This window comes from Spermophilus citellus, assembly GCF_964194105.1.
Source record: "Spermophilus citellus genome assembly, chromosome: 2".
Lineage (NCBI taxonomy): Eukaryota > Metazoa > Chordata > Mammalia > Rodentia > Sciuridae > Spermophilus > Spermophilus citellus.
In genome coordinates, this window is record NC_138183.1 from 132101162 (window position 1) to 132122540 (window position 21379).

Consider the following 21379-nt stretch of genomic DNA (forward strand, 5'->3'; position numbering starts at 1 on the left):
CAGACTGTTTGTCAGGATTCAAAAGTAGATAAACAATGGCCAGGGATGCCATTTATTCATTAAAGTCAGACAAATGAAGCCTTGGCTTCCCATCAACCCCACTTGCCACAAGCTGGGCCCCTTCCTCCCAAGGCTCAGAGCCTCTGTAGCCTCATCCCCACTCCAGGAAAGGAGGAGGAAGCTCACCTCCATCCCCTGTGTCCCCCAGAGGCCAACCACAGCAGAGTTCTAGTGTCCTCTTCCTATGACTTTCATCTGACTCTGCTTCCAGCCCACCATTTATAACACCAACGACCCCATGTGCTCCAGACCTGAGCACTTACCAGCTATGGTTCTGCCACAAGAACCGGTCATGGTGACAGTCTGATAGGAATTAGGTCAGCACAGTTAAGCCCAGGAAGCGTTCACCTCCCCCATTTGCCACCTCTCTATGTAAGAAGGCTCTGGAAGCCACTTCTCAGTTAGGGGAGTCCCATGGCTGAGCACAGTTAGTATGGGGTCTAAATATTCTATGTCCTGCCCATCAATCTCTTTCACTGACTTTCTTTCTCTCTTCCTTTCTTTCTCAACGGACCCCTCCCAACACTGCCACCTTGACAAGAGTGCTAGGCTGTAATTTCTCATTTGCAGGAATGGGTAGTGTGCCCCTGTCCGTGGTGCTGAACAGACATATTCTCTTGCTGGTCGTACTGGCTAGAAAAGCAGCACCAAGGTTCCTAGGGATTAGGGAAGCCAAAAAGTCAGGAGCTGGGTTGGACTTGAAACTCCAAGCTCCAGGGTTCTGACCCCAGCTTCTAGGTGACCATGGAGATGAGGGGTGGTGAGCAAGCTGAGCCAACATGTGTGATGAGTTACAAGTCTCAACCAATAAAACGGAGACAGGGTGAAAGGAGGGTGTGAGTGGAGCAGGAGAGGCACAGTACGTGGATCAGCTTGGACTCTGGAGAGGTAGAAAACATGGAGGTGAGGAAGAGGGAGGACTTCCTCTACTCCGGACATCCTTGCTACCCCCAGTGCTACAATATACATGTTTCTCTCTAAAGCTCACGTGCCCAACCTCCAACACATCTTCAGATAAGAAAAGGCATCCACAAGCATGGGGAGCTGTTTTATGGTTTATAATTATCTCATACTAATACCCAAAAATAATTATAATTCACACATATTAATAATTGAACTGGGATAGCAGTCATGATATTAATCAAGAAACAGAAATCTCTGTTCATGCCACACAACATACCTTGGTATAAATTGAACAATTGGCAAAATAGTAAAAAATAATTATTTTTCTTCCAGTTGCTGGAATTAGTAAGATACCGGAACAATTAGCTGCTTCTTCTATTAAAGATAAGGTGGTGGTCATTATACTTCCAATTCAGAAGAAATAAAAAAGACCTGCTTGTGCTGTGAGAAAGCATATTTGTTTTGTCTAACAGTATCTTAATAGGGCGTCTGTCACCCAGGGACAAGTGGTCCCCTATTTCACTTGTTTCCCTGTTAATTTGGTATCTTTTTATTTTCTTCTCATTCCACTCCCCCCTCCTCACTATATTCCAAAAAAAAAAATAACAGCTTGAAAAGGAGCAAAAGGAAAATAATGAATGAACAGGAGCTTTATAGATCTGGGATTTATCATAAGTTAGAGTAATCGCAATTGGTGCTGTTAAACTACACAAAGCAATAAAAAAGAAAACGCAATTCAAAGATCATTTAAGGAGGCATGTGATAGTCAATGAGAGGTTTGCTCTATTTGGAAGTGCTTAATAGCTTCACAGAGAGAATCTGCAACATTCACAGGGATGGATGTGGTTGGTAATGCAGGGAGTGTGTGTGAGTGTGTGAGTGTGTGTGTGTGTGTGTGTGTGTGTGTGTTTTCTTTCCTGTTTGGACTCAACACATCTGAGGCATCCAATGGCGATATGAACAAAAATCAATGAGGGGCAGACAAGAAAGGAGGGAATAAAGACAGGCTGGCCATAAGAATATCAAATTTGTTTGCCATCACTGTCTTCCTGTGATTAAAAGTAGCACACTTTAAAGCGATTGCAGAGAGGAGATCATTTCTTTATGCATCAAACATTCATTGATTATTATAAAAATTATGCCAATTTAAAAAAAAAATAAGTGCCAGGCATTCTTGTAAGCACTGGAGATATAAAAATAAATAAGACATTATCCCTGCCCTCAAGGAGCTCACAATAAAAACACTGGGGCACATCGCAGTGTAAATGTCACCTCCACAGAGACCCTGCCATATGCCTTACCCAAGCTGAGCACCCCTTTTCCCCACCATACGCTCCATCATGGCAACCAGTCTATTCATTTTGTTGTGTTTAATACAATTTGCAATTACATGTTGGACCCAGAACTAGTAGCAGGAGGGAAAAATCTTTACTTTCTTCTTCTCCCATTCCAGGCTTTGTGTCTTGCACACTCAAAGTTTATTTAAGCACTCATTTTATTTGAATGAGTGACAGTAAAGGAATGTACCAAATCACTTGTAGGTGTCAGGTGTGTCTTGAGAAGAAGCTCATCCAGCAGAGCAGACAGAGGCCAAGAGTTCCACCAAATGAGTCTCCACGTATTCAGCAACTCCCAGACTCTCACTTCAATCCCAGGACTAGAGCCCCTTCCTGGGAAGCCAGAGCAGAGGCAGGTGAGCAGAGCAGAAGGGCCAGGCCTTCCTTGGGGTGATCTTCCTGCTTTCCACACGCATTCCTGCCTCGCCCCACCTACTGCTGGGCGCTCTTGGGTGTCTCTAGGCAGATATTACCCATCATCTCTGTTCTCACTGTTCTCTCACCCCTCATTCCAATACATACACACACACACACACACACACACACACACACCCTTCACCTCCCTTTCTCAGATCTCCCCCTAATGACTCCTTCTGCCTGAAGCCGCCAGAACCACCTTCTTACTGAATGTGGCTCACACAGAGCTGGTCTTCTTCCTAGGCAGAGCAGAAAGTTGTCACAAGGTATCAGGTGAGGAGCTCTGCCTGCCTCAGAAAGCTCAGTGGCCCTGCATGTTGGAACCATGGACAACCTCAGAGATGACAGTGCAGCCTGCCAACTCAGGAACATTGAGCCACATACTAGGATCAGGAAGTGGATTCTAGTCCTGGTCTGTGGACTCTCAGGGCTCTGGGAATTCTTAAAGATGAGGCTGAGATTATGAACAGAGCAGAGGCCCCCTAATTCCTTAACTTGGCTTGGTTTTTCAGGGTGGCTAGAAAGGCAGGGAAAGTGGTGGTGGCAAGGAGAAAGAAAGGGCGGAACGCAAGAGAGACTTAGAGCAAGGAAACAGGAAAGACAATTAATTCCTAAGGAACCAGAGAATTCCATGATAGAATTGCTGAGAAGAAGTAATGAGGAAGAGGATGCTTAAGGGGTGAGGAAGCATGAAGCTTTGACCTCCCCTTCCCACCAGCCCCTGAGGCCACGGTGGGACTACACAGAAGGGCTCTCCTTCTTTATGTGGGTGCCATCCCCAGTTGCAGAGGGGGCAGGCAGCAGATTTCTAGGACATTCATTTAGTGACCAGCTGCTTCTCCCAGCTCAGTGAAGGGAAAGCAGAAATGCCTCCCAGCACGGTCCCATTCATCCCTCCTGAGTGATTAGTAAAGGAAGCTATGCTCACTGCACATGCAGGGCTTCCTGGGGAGGGGCTAGAGCACCTCTGAAGGAGAAAGCAGGCTCCACAGACAGCTGGCCCCCTACTGGCTCTTGCTTGGGCCACAGCTCTTAGATGATGCCATGGTCCTAGTCCAGGCTCTGTGTGCAAACGCTCCTCCACTGTGGTGTCCATATCCACCTGTCAGCCCTATGAGGGATGCTGAGCCCTGGAGGGATGAAAATCTGGCATCTCCAACAGCCCTGAAATTATCTGTGATGGTGTGGGAGTCTGTTATTTCTTTCTACATCCCATCCCTAATCCATAAAACTGAGCTTAAAACTTCCACAGAAGAATTAGAATTCCCCAGAATTCATGGGAGTGGGTAGAGATGCCCCACAAGTCAGGGAGTAAGTGCCAACTGTGAATACTTACCCCTGGCAAGTCTCTGGACATCTGGATTTCAATATTCTCCTCCAAGAGATTGAATAATGTCAGATGAGATCACCTGTACGGTTCTAAATGTCATTATGCAAAACTCTTATTTGGCTCTCAATGCCCTGTCTGCACCTTGTTCTCATCTCCCATCACATAATTTTTTTTTGTCTGTGTGGTACTGGGGATTCAACTCTACCACTGAGCTACATCTCCAGCTCCCATCTCATGATTTTTAAAATGCCTTGGTCACCAAAGGAACCAGTAAGAGGGAGTCAACTAATTTTTTCTTGGCAACCTCCTAAGAAAGATTTGTTTCTTTCTTCTGTCTATTCTCACAAGGCCAGATCAGACCACTGTCATCTCCACTCTTGGTGGCATAAAGGTAGTTTAGAAAGCCTGCAGATGAGCTGCATTTGTCTCAGGGCATAGGGGAAGCAGGAGTAAGGTAGCCTGGGGGACCTGACCCCAGGAAGAATGAGCCTCGCTGGTGCAGCGCTTCTCCCCTGAACTGTGGCAGCCACACTCCGGCTCATGCTAAGAGTGCACAATCATTTTCCTGAGACCGTTTCTCCACTGCCTGCCAGAGCCCCCGGGATGTTAGCTAATATTGTCATTTTGTTATTTGGGACTTTTGGGTGCATTTTTTCTTATTTCATTTTTCTTACTGATGTGTTTTCTTCCACTGGGGCTGCAAAGCTGGTTATTTGTATAACGTCCCTGTTTATTATTTATAGCAAGACTCAGATTTCCGGGGCACTTTATGATTGTTATTTAATTCACTCAGCATCTTGGAACAAGAGACCCACAATTTCCATTCTCTTGCCATGATCCAATGGAGGATTCTAGAACTGTGTCCCAGGTTCATTCCTCTGGTCACCAGACATCTCTCCTACTGGAGAAATGTTTGTCTAAGGCAGGGGTGTCACCTAGGCTGCAGAGTCCACCAAGATCCTTTACAAATTTCTTTTTCTCTCATGCCCATATCCAGTCCTCACCAGGTCCTAGGACATTGGTCTCTCTCTAGAATCCACCCGCCTCTCTCCATCCCCGTCCATATGTCCAATACCCATCTCCGTCCCTAGTCAGTTCATTTTCCACACTTCATCCAGAGCCATGTTTCCAATACAAATCTGATGTCATGTTCCTCTGGAAATTATTTCAATGGTTTTCCATTGCTTTTTGGAAAATGCCCAAATCCTTTGCATGATTTGTAAGTCTCTGCGTGATCTGGTTCTTGCCTACCTCCAGGACCTCATTCTACTCCCTTAATATTCTGTACCCCATCACATAGTCCTTCTCCCTGCTCTTCAAGGACAGCATGCTCCTGCCTACATGGGGCCTTGGTTTTCCTAGTTTCTCCTCTTGGGATACATGTCACACTGGACACACCCTATCCCTAACCCCTGACATGTTAATTCTTGCTCATCCTAGAAATCTCAGTTCAAATATCTGCCCCACTGAAGCCTCCTCTGACCCACCCTCCCCAGTCTAGGTCAAGCAACTGTACTATGTACATAAATAGAGCCCCATCCCTTCCATCTAAACTCGGTTTGCACATGAGTTCATATTGTAATTGTTTAATTGATAGCCATCTCCCTTGTCAGTAAGTCAGTTCTGTTTTGTCTCTTTTATGCCCCCAGAGCCTAGCAGAGTTTGCACAGAATGATCAGTAACAGCAAAGTGAGGATAGTGACCTTTTCTGCCCCTGGTCCATATCTCCAAGATGCTAGAGCTGGACAATTTGAGAATCACAAACTCTTAGGAAAAAAAAACTTAATAAATCCACCTGGAGAAGAGAAAATTGCAACTCAGGAAAGGCATGTGACTTGCTCAGCATAACACAGCCAGGGGACAGTCAAGCCAGGACTAGAACCTAATCTTCTGACCTATCTAGTTCTTTCTCCACTTCACTATGCTATTCTTAAAGTCTGAGGATGACATGGTTAAGTGGATCAATCAGGGACACCTGCCTGCCACAAGTTTCGAGCCATATTTTGAGACAAGCAGCACAGGTCCTGGGGAAATGGAAGGGAAGTAGGTCCCTTGAATATTGACATGGGCAAATACACAGAGTAAAGTCATCCCCTCCTGTGGCCCAGCGCTGAGCCAGGTACAGAAGCTCCCAAGATCATGGACATGATCTCTGTCCTCAGAAATTGTTGCCCTCCAGTTGGAGACATGGGACACACTTCCCACCAGTTTTTTTGTGCTTGATTTTGGTTTTAGCTTTTCATTTTTGCATTGTGACTCGTACACTTAATGATCAAGCATTATGGCTTAGGAGTCGGAGAGATTCTAGGTTCCATCCCAGATATAGTCAGAGCTGGCTTAGCACCATATAACTAGAGATTCTTGAGGCCAGGAGAGATAAAATGTCATCTAATGCACAGTTCTTCTGCTGGTTCAATCTCCCTCCCCACCAGGCACCAGCATAGTAAAGACTCGAACACTGAACACTGTGATACTGGGTGCTCACCTATTCACTAACCATATACCCAGTCCTTCTCAGTGCCTGGTCACGGGCTAGACCCTGGAATGTAAAGGCACAGTCTCTGCCCCCACGGATGTCAAGTATATAAGCAATTACAATATAATGTCCCAATTACAGTAACTGAGGATGAATAAAGAGCTGTGGGAGAAGAGGAGTCTCATCAAACTGTAGGTGAGGAGCACCCAGGATGGCTTCCTGGGGAAAGTGGTATCTAGCCGTTTTTAGTATAAGAGGTCATTGCAATGGACTTTTCATTCAGCTGTAAAGATGAATGAAATTATGTCATTTGCAGGAAAATGGATGAAACTTGAGAGCATTATGTTAAATAAGCCAAGGTCAGAAAAGTCAAGGGTTGGATGCTTTCTCTCATACATAAACTAGAGAGAAAGAAAAGGAAAAGAAAGGTGGGGAATCTCATGAAATCAAAGGTAGATCAGTAGAGTACAGGAAGGGAGGGAAAAGGAGAAATATTGGGGAATGATATTGGCTAATATTGCCATATTGTGTGCATGTATGAATATGTAACAATGAATTGCACCATTATGTACAATTATAATATAACAATAAAACTATGAGGGAAATAAATAAAAAGAGGCCATTGCAATTTATGCTTGAATCCCTCCAGAAGCAGGAAACTCACTTCTAACCAAGTCACGGGAACCCCTCAGCCAGGGTCTCGTAAAGAAATTCCACATACAGTGTTCCTTCCATCCAAAGAGTCTTCATTTTAACATTCCAGATGCACTGTTGACAAAGGGACAGAGTGACTTGAGCAGCAGCCACTGGCAAGAGCCCGTGGTTTCCCCCAAACCGACTGTGTCCTGATGAGGCCTCCTTTTTTCTCTCTGCTTCATCCTCATCTAGTCTAGAAACTTCATCTATGAATTGATTGAATGCTGACCCTCCCCAGGGTCTGCAGGAAGTCACAGAGGAGTGGGAAAAAAATGAGGGTGCTTAATGGCCTGCAGTGCCATAAAGTTTTTAGAGCTGTGTGCTGGAATGAGCAGGTTCGAGCTGAGATGAATTATCCAGGGCTTTCATCAAAGGAAAGTCAATAAAAACCCGAAGGAGCTCGCCCCACCTCCACAGAGCGGTCATGTCACAGCGCCAGGCCAGGGCTCCGGAAGCAGCAATCCCAAGGCCTTGTTTCCCCCCACCCACGCCACCTGCTTCTTCCCGGTGCCTTCCCTTCTGAAATGTATTCGTTTCTATGGAAACTGTGTTGTTACTTGTATGGGAGGAGTTTAATGACATTCAGAAGTACCCAATCTAGTCCATTTATGTAATGGTTTGAAATACACATAATGGCCTATGGAATATAGGACACGGTGACAGTTTCAGTAACTGCATACCGAGGGTGGGATAAATAGAGCAATGTAATAGTCCCCAACTCTGAGTCAAATGGACTAGGAACAACCACCATTCTTAGTAGTAAAGAGAAGCACTTCTCAACCATTATTCATGAAAGGATCTCAAAACCCTACACCAAGCCATTTTCCTCTCATCCAAGATGGACACTGGACCATGGCTCCTCTGCACTCATTAAGGTTTGACCAGGAATCAAGCTGGACAGGTACAGAGGGGAGAGTGTGTCTGTGCATGATCCCTGACGTGGAAGGGAGCAGGCATTTTGTCCAGCCATCACTTTGGCCAGCCTACTGTCCTCATTGCACTGATTGAGAGGCCACTCTTGTGTCTGTTCTTATGTCTCATTTCTGTTTGACTTAGGATTTATCAGGTTGCCAACTATGTGCCTGGGGGCGGGGGGCGGGGGCTAGTCAGTGGTGGAAGATGGTCCCCTAGAAGCGGACCCTAAGCAAGGTATTAAATGTGATCATTCATCTGGAGGTGCAGAGGGGACCAGAAAGGCTGTAGGGAATTGCTTCAGGAAGTGGAAGGCCAACACAGGGGTGTCATCCAGCTTGCTACCACTGTGGGTGGCTGAAGCCTAATCTCAGTGGGAACTCTGACAAGTGCTATAGAGTACATACCTCAAAGTTAGGACACACGAGGAGTGAGGTATTTAACAGCAGCTCCTGTAGGGAATGGGTCAAGGGCTGTTAGCTCCAGGTACCCCTGGCCTGCTCCATGTGGCCTTTGCAGCCGTTCGAAGCTAGCCTGCAGGCTCTGAGGAGGTCCAGCCTACAGGATCCTGGCAGGGCTGCAATAGCCCTCTGAGTCCAATGGGGAGAGAGCATACAGTGAAAACTGAAGGCAGGGTGGTACAAGAGCCAAAGAGATGTACAGTGTATAGATGTCACACTCTTGGGACACAGAGGTGAAGAAAGCCATTTGTTCTGAATGGAGAGACAGTGGGGGACTTCTGAGAGCTCAGAGAAAGGAGCTAACCCATGAAGACATGGGACAAGGGAGGAACTTCACACACTTATATCATTTAATCCCCGTCATATCCCAAGGTAGGGGTTTCATCCCATTTTATGGATGGAGAAACTGAGATCTAGAGAGACTGGGTCATTTACCTATCGACATGCAGCTGTTACAACATAAAGCAAAGAGGCAAACCCTGGTCTTTTTACCTCTACCCTGCTTCCAGGAGCTTTTGTGTTTGGGTGATGGGAGTAGGGTAACATCCCCCACTGCCATCAAGACAGACATGACTGAGACACGCTGTGTGTCCCTGTCCACTTCTTCTTGGCCCAGGACTACCTCCCCATGGTACACTTCCCATAGACCCTGCCAGGACAGTCAGGTTGTCCCTCTGATCCAGACGTAGGTGTGGCTAACTGTGCCTAATATTGAATGCATCATCTTGGCTTCACTGCCCAGAGGGTACAGGGAGAAAAGGAAGCAACCTGGGTAGGGAGCCCTTCAGCCCTGTGGTCCGCTAAAGCAGGCCTTCTCTCCATCCCCGACCCCTGTGCTCATCTCCCCCAGCCTTGTCTCCAGAAGCGCAGGGGAGGAGGAACAGTGTGCACACACTTCCCCGGAGCAGCATTTCTATGGCACGTTAATAGGTTTTCTGTGAAACACAGCCTCCTCGGTCAGATAAGGCAGGGAAAGTCTAGGCAAGACCTAATTAAACAAGTCTCTCTCCTAAGGAACGTCTTGGAGACTTTAATACACCAAGGGGCATGATGAAGCATCAGAAGCAGGAGACGGTTCACAGAGTTTCCCAAACTCACTTGCCTACAGAATCATTTTGCCTATAGCATGCAGTAGGCCTAGTGTTCCTTAGAATCCACTTTGGGGAATAACGGTTTAAGGCCTGAATCTGCCACTAGCTAGTGTGAGAGCTTGGTCAAATAAGAATAAATTTTGCCTGCCTTGTGGGGACAGTAAAGTAACATGGATGAGTACTCTTTATAAAATACTACTCAAAAAATTACATCATTATTGCTTTGCATGGAGCAAATCCACTCCACTTCAGAGAACAGTTCGTTAGGATTCAAAACAAACAAATAAAATATGTTTTTGAACATTAGTTCTGTTCCTGAGTAGGTATGTGACCTTGACCTTAATCTCTTTTAGCCTGTATTTTCTCATCTACAAAATGGGTGTACTCTAGATGCTAGCCCTCTTTCCTCCATGTATTCTCTGTAAGGATAAAATTTGCATAATGGCTGTGCAAGGTGCTTTGGAAAAGTATAAAGTGCCATCAAACGCAAGACATTGTTATTAGTGTTGCAGGTTAATACCCTCAATTCAGTCCCATTTTTGCTGAGATCAAAACAGAAGGTGTGTTGAGGGAGGGGGTGGGATAGTGAGAGAAATAACAATGACTAATAACCTTCATCCATATTTATAGTGTTAGGAGACTTGTATGAGCATGTCACCGAGGGGAGAAACATGAATATTTCATGAATAAATGGCTAAATGCATATTAAAATGAAATGGTCAGTTAAAAGCTCCACTTCCCTGTGCCTCCAGGCTGTGCTGGAGAGGTCAGTATAGGCTCTGGGCCTGGTCTCCAGAGATTTGGGGCTGCTAGTCAGAAGGGATGAGCTCAGCCTCCCAGTGCAGAGGAGGGTCTGTCCAGGGAGGACAGGTAAAAGGAATGCTGCCCCCAGGGGATAGGAGAACTAGTGCCGGCTCCAGGTACTGGCTGAGTAGCCTTGGGCAACTTCCTATAACCATTTTGGGCCTGCATTTCCATCCTATAATGGATACAAGAAAAATCAGCCCAGACATTGTGAGATTCCAATCCAAGCTTAACTGTTTGGAAGAGGATTTGTAATATCTATAAGTGGGACATGTTATTTTTCATTTATCTGCTCAAAAGACACTTATTGAACATCTACTATAGGCAAATCATTGCCACCACAGACATTGATTTATCATTTATCATTGCACCTGGTTTAACCACACCCACAATCCTGAGTGGTATCTTCTATTACTCCCATTTTCCAAACAGAAGATAGAACTCGGAAAAGAAATAACTTTCCCAAAGCCCAGGGCTACATGAAGCCAAGACTTTGAGTTCTACACTAAATGGCCCATCCTTATCCCTTATACTGCTGCAGAGCCAGTGGGGCACCTTGCCTGCTCTTCCTTGATTTATAAGTGCCTCACACTTCCTATCACCAGAACATCCTCCCAAGCCAACGAGCTAGTCCTAGCATCCCCTCTTTAGCCCCGCCCCCATCCCTCTATTTGTTTTCCATCTCTGCCTCCCCCCTCTTCTAAGCCTCCTCCTGGCTATCTGTCCTCATAACACAATCATCCTAGGATTCTAATTTCCATCTCCATTCATCAAGGACTCAGCCTCCCAAGACCTTGGGCAATGCATATCGCTTATCTGAGCCAGCCATCAGGTGGTGCAAAGATTGAGCACCTCCCACCCCTAAAAAGCCCTTAGAAGATGGAGCAAGGACAGATAGGGCAGTGCCAGGTTAAATACAGCCAAATCTCCCCTGCTCCTGATGGATGCCCCTGGAGCCTCCCCTTGGTGCCAACTTGATGCTCCTGGCTCTCTCTCGTCCACCACACAGCATGAAGACACAACCATCTCTGAAAATCTCTTCCCTATAGGGCAGTTTCATGTTATCTTGCCTCATTTCTTCTCCAGAGATGAGGAGATTGTTTTAAACCTGCCGCCCCACCAGTTCTGCTCCTAGCTTCCAATGCCATTAAGTTTCATTATAACAAATAAACACCACAATGACATTTATAAGTTACCACTGAGCACAGAAGCACAAATATGAAGCAGATAAACTGCATTTGATCCAAATAATTACTGCAGGCAATATTGGGCTTAGTCTGAGCTGGCAGCCGGCTACCGAGTAATTTATTAGATTGCGTAAGGCAATGTTGCACGTTGAGTTTTTCATTATTGTGTCTTTTCCCCTCTCCGTGGCCTAAATAGGTTAGAGGAGTTTAGACAGTGCATGGCCAAACAAAGACAGACTTTGCTCAAGCAGATTAGGGCCGGGAATGTCGGCCAACTGTCCAGGAATGGCTGCTTCCCAAGCAACACCCGTGCTTGGGAGAGAAGAGAGGACTTCAGTGATTATATTGATGCTGCCCTCCAAGAATGGTTCCCTGAACTCCCCACCCACTGGCCCAGATACAAAGAAGGGACCCCGTGGAGGAAATAAATGGCAGAGGCTGGATTAAGTCCCCAGGGCACACAGCCTGGATTTCTGCTGCAGACTCTCAGCCAAAGACCCTCTCTATCAACAGGCCCCTCCATAATGCCAGGTAGCCCTAGGCAGCCCCAGACCCCAATCTCAGACCTGTCCTCCTGCAACCAATAAAAGGAAGGAAGCAATCCACCAGCCAACTCTGCAAAACAAAGCAATGAGAGCTGGCTACAAGCAGCCGCCTCCCTGCCAAACCCAAACTCATAAAGTTTGATTCAAGGGGTTACAATACCTTCTATTCAGCGTCCCTCCTGCCCCATTCTCCCAGCCTTAGTAAATTACCCAATAAGCAGCAAGGACCTGTAGTTATTGTGCAGTTAAATGGTATTTGCCCAGTAAATCCTGAGCAGAGTACTAACGGTGATATACAGTAACTAATTACGGACATGAATTCTCTCCCCAAGACGCCAAGTGTTACCAAATATTGCTGCGTTTAGGAGAGGTGGTTTGAAAGCTGTTCTGTTTTCTCCAGTGAAGCCATGAGTAACTCTCCTATTAGAGAAGCTGTCGACATCTCCAGGGGCACTCCAGCTACAAAATAGAGATGTCTTGGGAGACAGGCAGGGATGGAGCCACATCTTGCAAGATGGCGGCCATTCACTGCCCCTAATCCCATGCCCTAGCAGAAGGACCTAGCCAGGCACCAGCTGGTCCTCTTTGGGTCGTCTAACAATAAGTGGCTCAGCACCACAATGACTGTTGCAAAGGCCCAAGGCTCCAGCAGTGAAGGGAATGGAAGTCATTATTCACTAAGCCCAGGATGGAGCTAAGAAAGCTACTGCAGGATCCACTTCTATATGGGGTTGTGTTGGGAAAAGTATAAACGGCAGCCGCACCCCAGAGAAAAACCCCAACATGGCGCCTAAGGACCTCTTCTTCCTACCTTCCTCTCTTCTGCAGTGGCTCGAAAAGTTCCCGCCCGTGTGAAGGAGCTGATATCTGGAAGAACTTGCCAATAAACGGGTGGCCTGCCATTTATCTAAGCCCTACCATCACCCCTTAGTTCTATATAAGCACACAGCCTTTTGCAATAAAATTGGACTTCTCCCGGCGAAGTGTCTTTGCGTGGGGAATTCTTTCAGGTTGCACAGGGTAGGGTTAAAAATGGTAATCCATCAGCCTGAGTGCAGATGATTTTTGCCCTAAATTATTATTCACAGAGCTGATCTCAGCCCCAAAGGGCACCTCAGGAGTATTGAAGATTTCTATGGTCTACAGGTAGGGCAGGGGCCGTACATGGAGGTCATGAAACAGATGTCCCATCAGCTTCATATCTGTTTCTGGAGCACAGTGGGGTAGCCTTGGGCAACTTCCTATAACTTCTGTTAGGGGCACAGAAGTCAGTCTTCTTCTTTCTAAAGAGGAAGCACACTGATCAAACACCCTCTGCTGAATACTCTTGTATAAATAAAGGCCAGAACTGGAATCCAGTGGTTGAAATCCTAGATCCAGTACACACTATGACCTTGATTAGGTTACTTAATATCTTTGAGCTTCCATTTTCTTATACATTAAATAGGAATGGTCCTGTTTTTAAGGATTGTGCTAAAAATGGCTAGCTGAAGTTGGGGCTACCCCTCCCTCCAAAAAGCTCTATCCCTACCAATTTCATCCTCCCTATGGCCAATCTATCTTCTGAGATGCCTGGGCTCAGAGACCCAAGCTGAGCCTCCTAGAAAGGAAGAAAACCTCACCTTCTAGGCATTCCCCTGGAGACTGCATACCTCCTCTTCCTTTTCTCAACTGCTTCCAGCCCAAAATCTCTCCTTCATCAACATTTCCACTTCAAATGCTCAGGAAGAGTGGACAGTCATTGCAAGTGAGCTTTGTTCTCTTTGCTGCTGCATTTTCAGGTTGCTACAAATAACTGAGCCTTTTCCAGGGCCCCTACTAGGTAGTGATAAAAGAGGCAGAGGGAGATGGAAGAGGGCTGAATCAAGAGGGTAGACTTATGGTGGGACATTAGGCTTTGAGCCTAAGCTCTTCAAGACTCCACATCGGGCTGATGATCGAAACTCTCCATAGGGTGCTGTGAGGGTGGATTAAGTAAAAGAATGTATGTGAAGTGCTTTGTGAGGTATAAAGTGAATACAAGAGTTAGTTGTGGTTAATATCCCAAACCAACCAGAAGACTGGGTCCAGGATCCCAGGGCAGGGAGAAGAAGAATCACTTTTTTAATTAGGACACATATATAGTCAGCTCTCAATTATCTGTTGGCAAATTGTCCCCATTCCTGGCAAATGCTATCACCAAGATTGCTTAATGAAGTCCTCTGTTAACATTTCACAGCTTCTTATTTTGCTCTTATTTGCATGAGGCCCAAAGGGAATGAAAGTCCTTTAAAGGCAAAAATCAGTTAAGATCCCCATCCCTTCCTAGGAAAGGTGTGAGCCAGAAAGGCATAAGCCTGCATGAGCTCTGGACCAGTATCAAAGGTGATGTTTTTCACCAGCTGAGTAGGAGACAGGGAGGGAGCTCCATCATTGGGTTGTGTGTGTGTGTGTGTGTGTGTGTGTGTGTGTGTGTGTGTGTTTTAAGTATTAAAATTTCCCAGAACATCAAACACATCCATATTCAAACATGAATAGCAAAATGCATTTTAAAGTCAAAAATAAATGTTACTTAGGATTATTCATTATTTGGGGTTGTCCATCATTTGGATTATTCACACCCTTGCTCCTCTCCATTAGCAAAGATAATTAAGAGTTGATTGTATTTAGTCTCCAAGAGGGGAAAGATTCAGGACATTGCACAGAGATTATTTACTTCCAATTGGGAATAATTCCTACAGCCACAAGAAGACTCCTCTCTGAGCACCAGATTTAAACTGTGATTCTCAATTTAGGCTTAGTGAGGGGGACCAAAATACCTTGTTCTTAAGTCCAGCCTGCCTCAGCCACACAGTGTCACAGGGTGCTGGGCTTACATTCATTCATGTCGATAAGACATAACCACCTTGCCCTTCATGGAGCACCTGCAGACCCTCAAAACCACACTGCACCTTCTGAACCTCTGAGCACTGCACAGAGAGACCTTGGTATACACTGTAGGGGGCCAGGGGCAGGATCAGTCCCTGGGGTCTACCTCAGCTCTGCCTCTACCCATTTTATACATTGGGGTTCCACGTGGGATTTCCATGACAAAAGAGTTGCATAAACTTAAAAGAAGGTGAAAACTGCTAACTTTGGTCCAGAGCCTTCCCTGAGCAGATGGAAAAACCAAGCACACTCAGGAAGAGAGAGCAGCTTGATCAAGGCCACAAGGTTCTCAAGGTCAAGAACCAAAGCAAGAAAGAACCCAGCTCCTGAGTCCCATGCTGTTTGCATACAAGGATGCTTCTCAGATGTGATTCAGAAACCATCTGCAGTGTGATTTCAGAAGGAAGCTGTTAAATAGATTCCTCAACCCAGCACAGACCCACTATCTCAGAACCTCTGAGCTGGAGTCCAGGAAGGTGTATTTTTAGCCATTTCTATCAGTGATTCTTACATATGGGGAAGTTTTAGAACCACTCTGACTGACAACAGCACAAAATGATTATTTTAAAATATTTGCTTTTAAAAAAAATAATATTTAGGAAATGAATTTTCCCCTAAAAAGCCAAGAGTCCTTGAGACTTTTTCTTTTTTCTTTTTTTTTTCTTTTTTTGCTTTTATTATTTTTCCCTCCAATAAGACTTTGGGTAAGTTAGAATGCAGAGCATTCAGGTTGGGAGGAAGGGGTCTGACAGATTAACTAATAGTCTAGACCCTAAATTTTATGAAAATGGAATCTGTGCCTCGGGGAGGGGTAGAATCAGGCCCAAGGACACACAACTAAGTGACAGCAGAGGCTGCATCACACTGGTGCCTTCTGGGTCTGGGTACTCATGGCAAGGACCCGGTTTTGCATATCTGTACTGTAGCCTTTAGAAAAGGAAGCAAGAGAGGCATCATGGGATCAGCCAATCCACAGCCCAGTCTCCAGCCTGTCTCAGTGGTGCCCAAGCTTACGTCCTCTAAGAGGCTACTGTGGGCATGCTTTCTGCGCACAGTCAAGCCTTCAGTGCCCTCTGGGACTAATGACACACAGTTCTATCACTGCTCCTTAGTCCCACTTCCTCCCCTGCTTCTCCCTAGCCTTCCTCTGGGGATGGTTCCCATAAGTGCATATTCCAAACCAGAAATCACAAGGACCTGAGATGCAAAGACAGGAACATGGCCTGAGACCCTTGACCACGCAGCAACAGGCCTGAGATACAACCAGGGCCCCCGCTTCATGGGCTGCAGAGTGTCTCCCTTCTGCACCCTCCTGCCCCCACCGTGTACACTTACTGCTCTACCTGTCCCCGTCCACCGCTGGGTGACCTCAGGCAAGGATGGATGGATGGGCTCCCTTACAAGCACCAAAGAGTCGGTATTTCCAGCAGCACTTATCAGTGTCTTCTTGGCATCCAGACCTTGGCTGGATCGATAGAGGAGGCCCTCTCCATGCCACTAATGAGCACAGGGCAGGCCCTGGCTGGGGCTGCAAGGCTGATAATCAGTAGGCAAAGGATTTATAGTGACTTTGGACTCACCCTGCCTTAGCCAGCCCGATTGCTCTTCATTAAAGACCCAGGCTGTCCAGGATGACCTTGGTGGATTGTATATGCTGAGAGAAGAGTGAGACTGGAAGAATCACAAGCTACCTGGGCTGTCCCAGCTCAGGCAAGGAAGAAGGGTGAAAGAATGGGCCCCTTGCACATTCTGCCCCTTGTCCAGACCTGGGAAGAGGGGTCCAACTCTCCTATATAAGCCCAAACAAAATTTTAGTCATTTTTGGAACATTTGTGATATTGGCAAGCTTCTCCTCACTTGGGCATCAATCAAGTCACCAGTAGGGTTGAAGGTATTCCCAAGTCAACAAAGGGCTAAGAGAGACTATGGTGAGAAGGTTCCATTTTCTACTCTTGCTTGGTTCTTCTGGCTTTTCTATTTATAATTCCCATCCCAGACCTAAGGATTAAGCTAGATGACCTCCTAACATCCCAACAGAGTTCAAACCCTGTGCAAATTTTGACAAGAGTTAGATGTTCCACCACAGGCAGCTGGTTCTAACAACCCAAGCCTAATGTAATAAATGTGTCCCTCTTAGGTAGTCACATAAATGTCTATAACTTTGGTGTTTCGAAATGAAGTTTCAGATAAATACCAGATGAGAAGCCGTAGAAACACTTCTCCTATGCCTGGTCCTGGGTGAGTACTCAGTAAGTGTGAGGTATTCACACCTTCTCCCAGCTGCAGACCCAGAGCCCCAGCTACATCCAGGGTGTTCCCAGCTACAACCAGTCACTTAAGTGACTCCAAGCTCCCCTCCAATGACACATCAAGAACTGAGCTCACTGTCTCACCTGAAACCAGCTTTCCTTTTCTGTGTGATGGGCAAGGCAGGGGGTAAGCAGGGATTGAATCCAGGGGTGCTCTACACTCAGTTACATCTCCAGCCCTTTTTATAATTTTATTTTGAGACAGGGTCTCACTTAATCTTATAATTCCAATCCTCCTGCCTCAGCCTCCCGAGTTGCTGGGATTACAGGTGTGTGCCACTGTGCCTGAGTGAAACCAACTTTCCTCCTAAGAGCACATGGCTCCCCCATCATCCCACACTGAAAGCCAGGACCTAGAAACCCATAAGTGTCTGTCTCCCTCATCCCCTATAGAGTATTATCAATTCTGTCTCCAAATGGCTCCAAATGGTCCTAAGCCCATTTTCTTCTTTTCACTGATGTGCCCTTATGACAGGCTAAAGCTGCTGATCAGTCTTCCTGTCTTCAGACCTACCCGCCGCCCATTCTCCTCACTGTCACTATTCTGATCTTCTGAAAACTCAGGTCTGAGCATGTTGGTCCAAAACCTTTGATGACTTCTCATTAAATTCAAGCATCTTAGCATGCACGTGAGGGAACATGCAGTCAAATCCCCCATGCCCACCTAGATTACACCCTATTAAATATATCCCCACACACAGCCCATGCACCAGTCACACCACATTTGTAATAATAGTGACAGTTGCATGGAAGGCAGGAAGGGCTTTGTGCTCTTTACAACAAATGTCCTATTCCATTTTAACAAACAACCCAACAAATAGTGTCTGCCACCCCAGTGGGGAAATTGAAGCTTAGAGGGACTAAGCAGCTTTCCCAGGGGTGCACAGCTATAATGACAGTACCAGAGGTCAACCTGAGACAGTGTAGCATGGGTGATTTCACTCCTTCAACACACTCTGACCCCCACACTTTGCTTAAGTTGCTCTCCATTCCGGCGAACATTCCTTGCCTCCTCCATCCTGCTTACCCTGCAGCCCACTTAAGAAGTCAGCCCACTGTGACTCCTCCCTGGGGACTGTGTTTACCTTGCTTTTGCCTTTGATCCCAGCTCGTTGTGCTTATATCTGCTTTTTCCAGGTTCTAAGCCTTGATCAGCAGAAAACATAGCTATCTCTCTTCTGCACCCTGTACCCAGGCCAGGGTCTCAGAGTTGGTCCCCACTCCTGCCTGAGGCCACTAGAGCATGCCTAGGGTTGGCACAATCCCTGGCATCCCTTAGACCATCCACAAAAATCATATTTATTAATTATATGTCAATCAGTGGGCTAGTGCATTCCCATCACTACCAATCCTGTGCCCCTGTGTTACAACAGGGCATTCTGGAAATCTAAAGCTCACTTCCCTACATCAAGAGCTGGCCCAGTGCTGAGCAGCAGAAAAAAAGCAGAAGTCAAGACTTGGGCTAACAGGAAGGATCTGAGCCATCCTGCCGAGTCCCTCCCTGCCCCACCTAGCAGCATTCTGATATCCTCAGGGCTGCTGAGCTGGCTCTTTCTTTTACCCTTCCTTCCATTTGCTTGCTCCTCTGGACAAGGATGGTTTTCTTTAAGCTCATAAGAGGCAATTTGCTGCATGCTCAGGCTGGGAGAAAGCTGGTGATAAATATCCCCAGTACGAGTACTCGTAAGCCTTCCCCAATTGGTCACTAATAAGAGAGCAGACAGTGATATCTTAGCCCTTTCTGCATGGCTGATCTGCCTCTGCAGGAGACAGAGGCCAGCTGGGACAGGCTACGGTGGAGCCGCAGAGGCCCCCACACTCAGATCTCTCACCTGCACCACTGGATAGGAAGAAGTAGATGTCTGATTGGTCCTATTTCTGATTTGCAAAGACTCCATTCTCAGCTGGATCCAGGACCCCTCATGACAGGTGCTGCTCTGGTCCCAGTTTTAACATTCCCAGGCTCAGAAGAAACTCGTGGATTATTATGCAAGAACAACCCTTCACTAGGCGCATTCCACCTGCCAGGATCATTTACACACAAGGCCTGTCATCCTCACAGCAGATTTGCCAAGTAGGTGTGCCATCCTTATTTTGCAGATGAGGAAACGTAAGGCTTAGAGAGGGTGAAGAGCTTTCCCCAGTTCACACTGCTAGTGACATGGTCAGAGTTTCTTCCCAGGCAAGACTGGCCCTGTGTTTTTTCCTACTCTCCAGGACTCAGACCCTGGCAGGTGACCCATTGGTCAGGTACTCCAAGTGGGCAGCTAAGGGTGGGTATTCATCACTCATACTTCTACCTGCACCAGAATGACATTACTCCTCCATCACCTTCCCCATATCATGATTCCTCCTCCACGGAGCTTCTCTGCCACCCCCTTTCCAATTTCCACACTTGAAGTAAGCCCCTCTTAAACCCCAAAATAACTTTATATGATATCTTCATCAAACTGATCATTTGATCCCTTTTAGTCCAGTGACCTGGGATCAAGTGTGACCATCCAAAGACTCAATAAGTTTCACTGGATGTCCTGAGAGTTGAGACCAGAGTAGCAGGATTTCAGCTGGGCTGCCCCAGCTCACAGCCAGGAGGGTGGGCATGCACATGTGTTTGCAAAAGACAGGCTCCTTAGAAGCAAAGGCACACATCCTGTGACTCAGACATTCTGTCCAAGTGTAGCTAAGGACAATGTTAATCTCCCCTCAACCTGCTTCTGGGACAAAGTCCAGGCCTAAGTGGCCAGTCTGAGAAGGGATAGAGTGGGTACACCCTTGCACCAGCCCCCATGGCCTCCCAGCTGACCTCTAAGCATGGATCAAAAGAGAGAGATTGTAGTGGGTCAGAGGGGCATGCAGCACCCCTCCTCCCCCATCAGACTCAGTGCAGAGTGTGTTCCAAGGCATTAGCTCTTCTGTCACACAAACCACCCCAGATCTGATGCTTTTGCACTCATCTGTGCTGAGCCTGCCCCACCACTGTGCAGCCATAGTACAAGGACGTTTGCCTATGGAGTGACAACAGATTTGGAACACTGGAGGACCAGAACATACCCTCAGAAGCCTGGGGACTGACAGTTATGGGTGGCAGGGATGAGTGAGTACCATGGCTCTAGGAGTCCAGATCTGGAAGACCCCAATCACCATGGGCCTAATGACACTGGCTGTTTTCCTACGTGCTCTGCACACACAGAGACCATAGCACCATGAACTCTAGGGTCTTAAAGACCACACAGACCACTGTCCCCTCAGAGCTCCCAGGTGGCCCTCATGGCACAGTGAGGCCTAGCCTGTGCAGAGAGAGAGGGTTTCAGGGAGGTAGAAAGGTTCAATAGAGCTGGGAGTGAGGCCAGGAGAAGAGGAAGTGGGGAGGGAAGGGCCAAGATCCACAAAGGCTTGGGCACAGTCACCTTGCTTCCTCAGCTAGAATTTCTGCTCCAGAAAAAAAAAAAAAAAAAAAAAATTCTCCCAGAAATTCTAAACCAGAGGCTTTCCTACATTCTATAAGAAAAAGTCTGGCTGGGAAAGGGGTGGAGCCCAGAAGCCTGTTCCATCAGTCTCTCAAACACACCTGGGTGCGCAGGCACCACGGCAGCCGGGCCCCAGTGTGGGCTGGGAATCCATCACTCTGCATGAGCCGGCCTTCGTAACCTCAGCCTCCCATGTCAACACAGCTCCTCCCTCCCCAGGAAATAATTGGGGATCTCAGGGGCTGGGGGCAGAGGTATGTGAGCTCTTCATGAGATCTTCAGCTTTTAAAGTGTTCTGCTGCAAGACATCGGAGACCGCCGGAGCCAGAGTGGTGGTTTTTCCATGCTATCTTGAGCTGTCAGTCCCCCAAAGAGGCCAGGGAGGGGGTGCAGTCTAGGCCGGAAGCTTTGGGGGCTGATGGAGATGAAGGAGGCAGTGAGGAGGGGAGATCTACAGGGACATGGAGAAAAGCATCT

General features: G+C 46.9%; 1 protein-coding gene across 3 annotated transcripts in view; it reads left to right on the forward strand.

Moving 5' to 3' along the window:
- KIRREL3 (kirre like nephrin family adhesion molecule 3) overlaps nt 1–21379 on the forward strand; it is a 557358-nt gene that overhangs the window by 433838 nt on the left and 102141 nt on the right. The window lies entirely within an intron of this gene.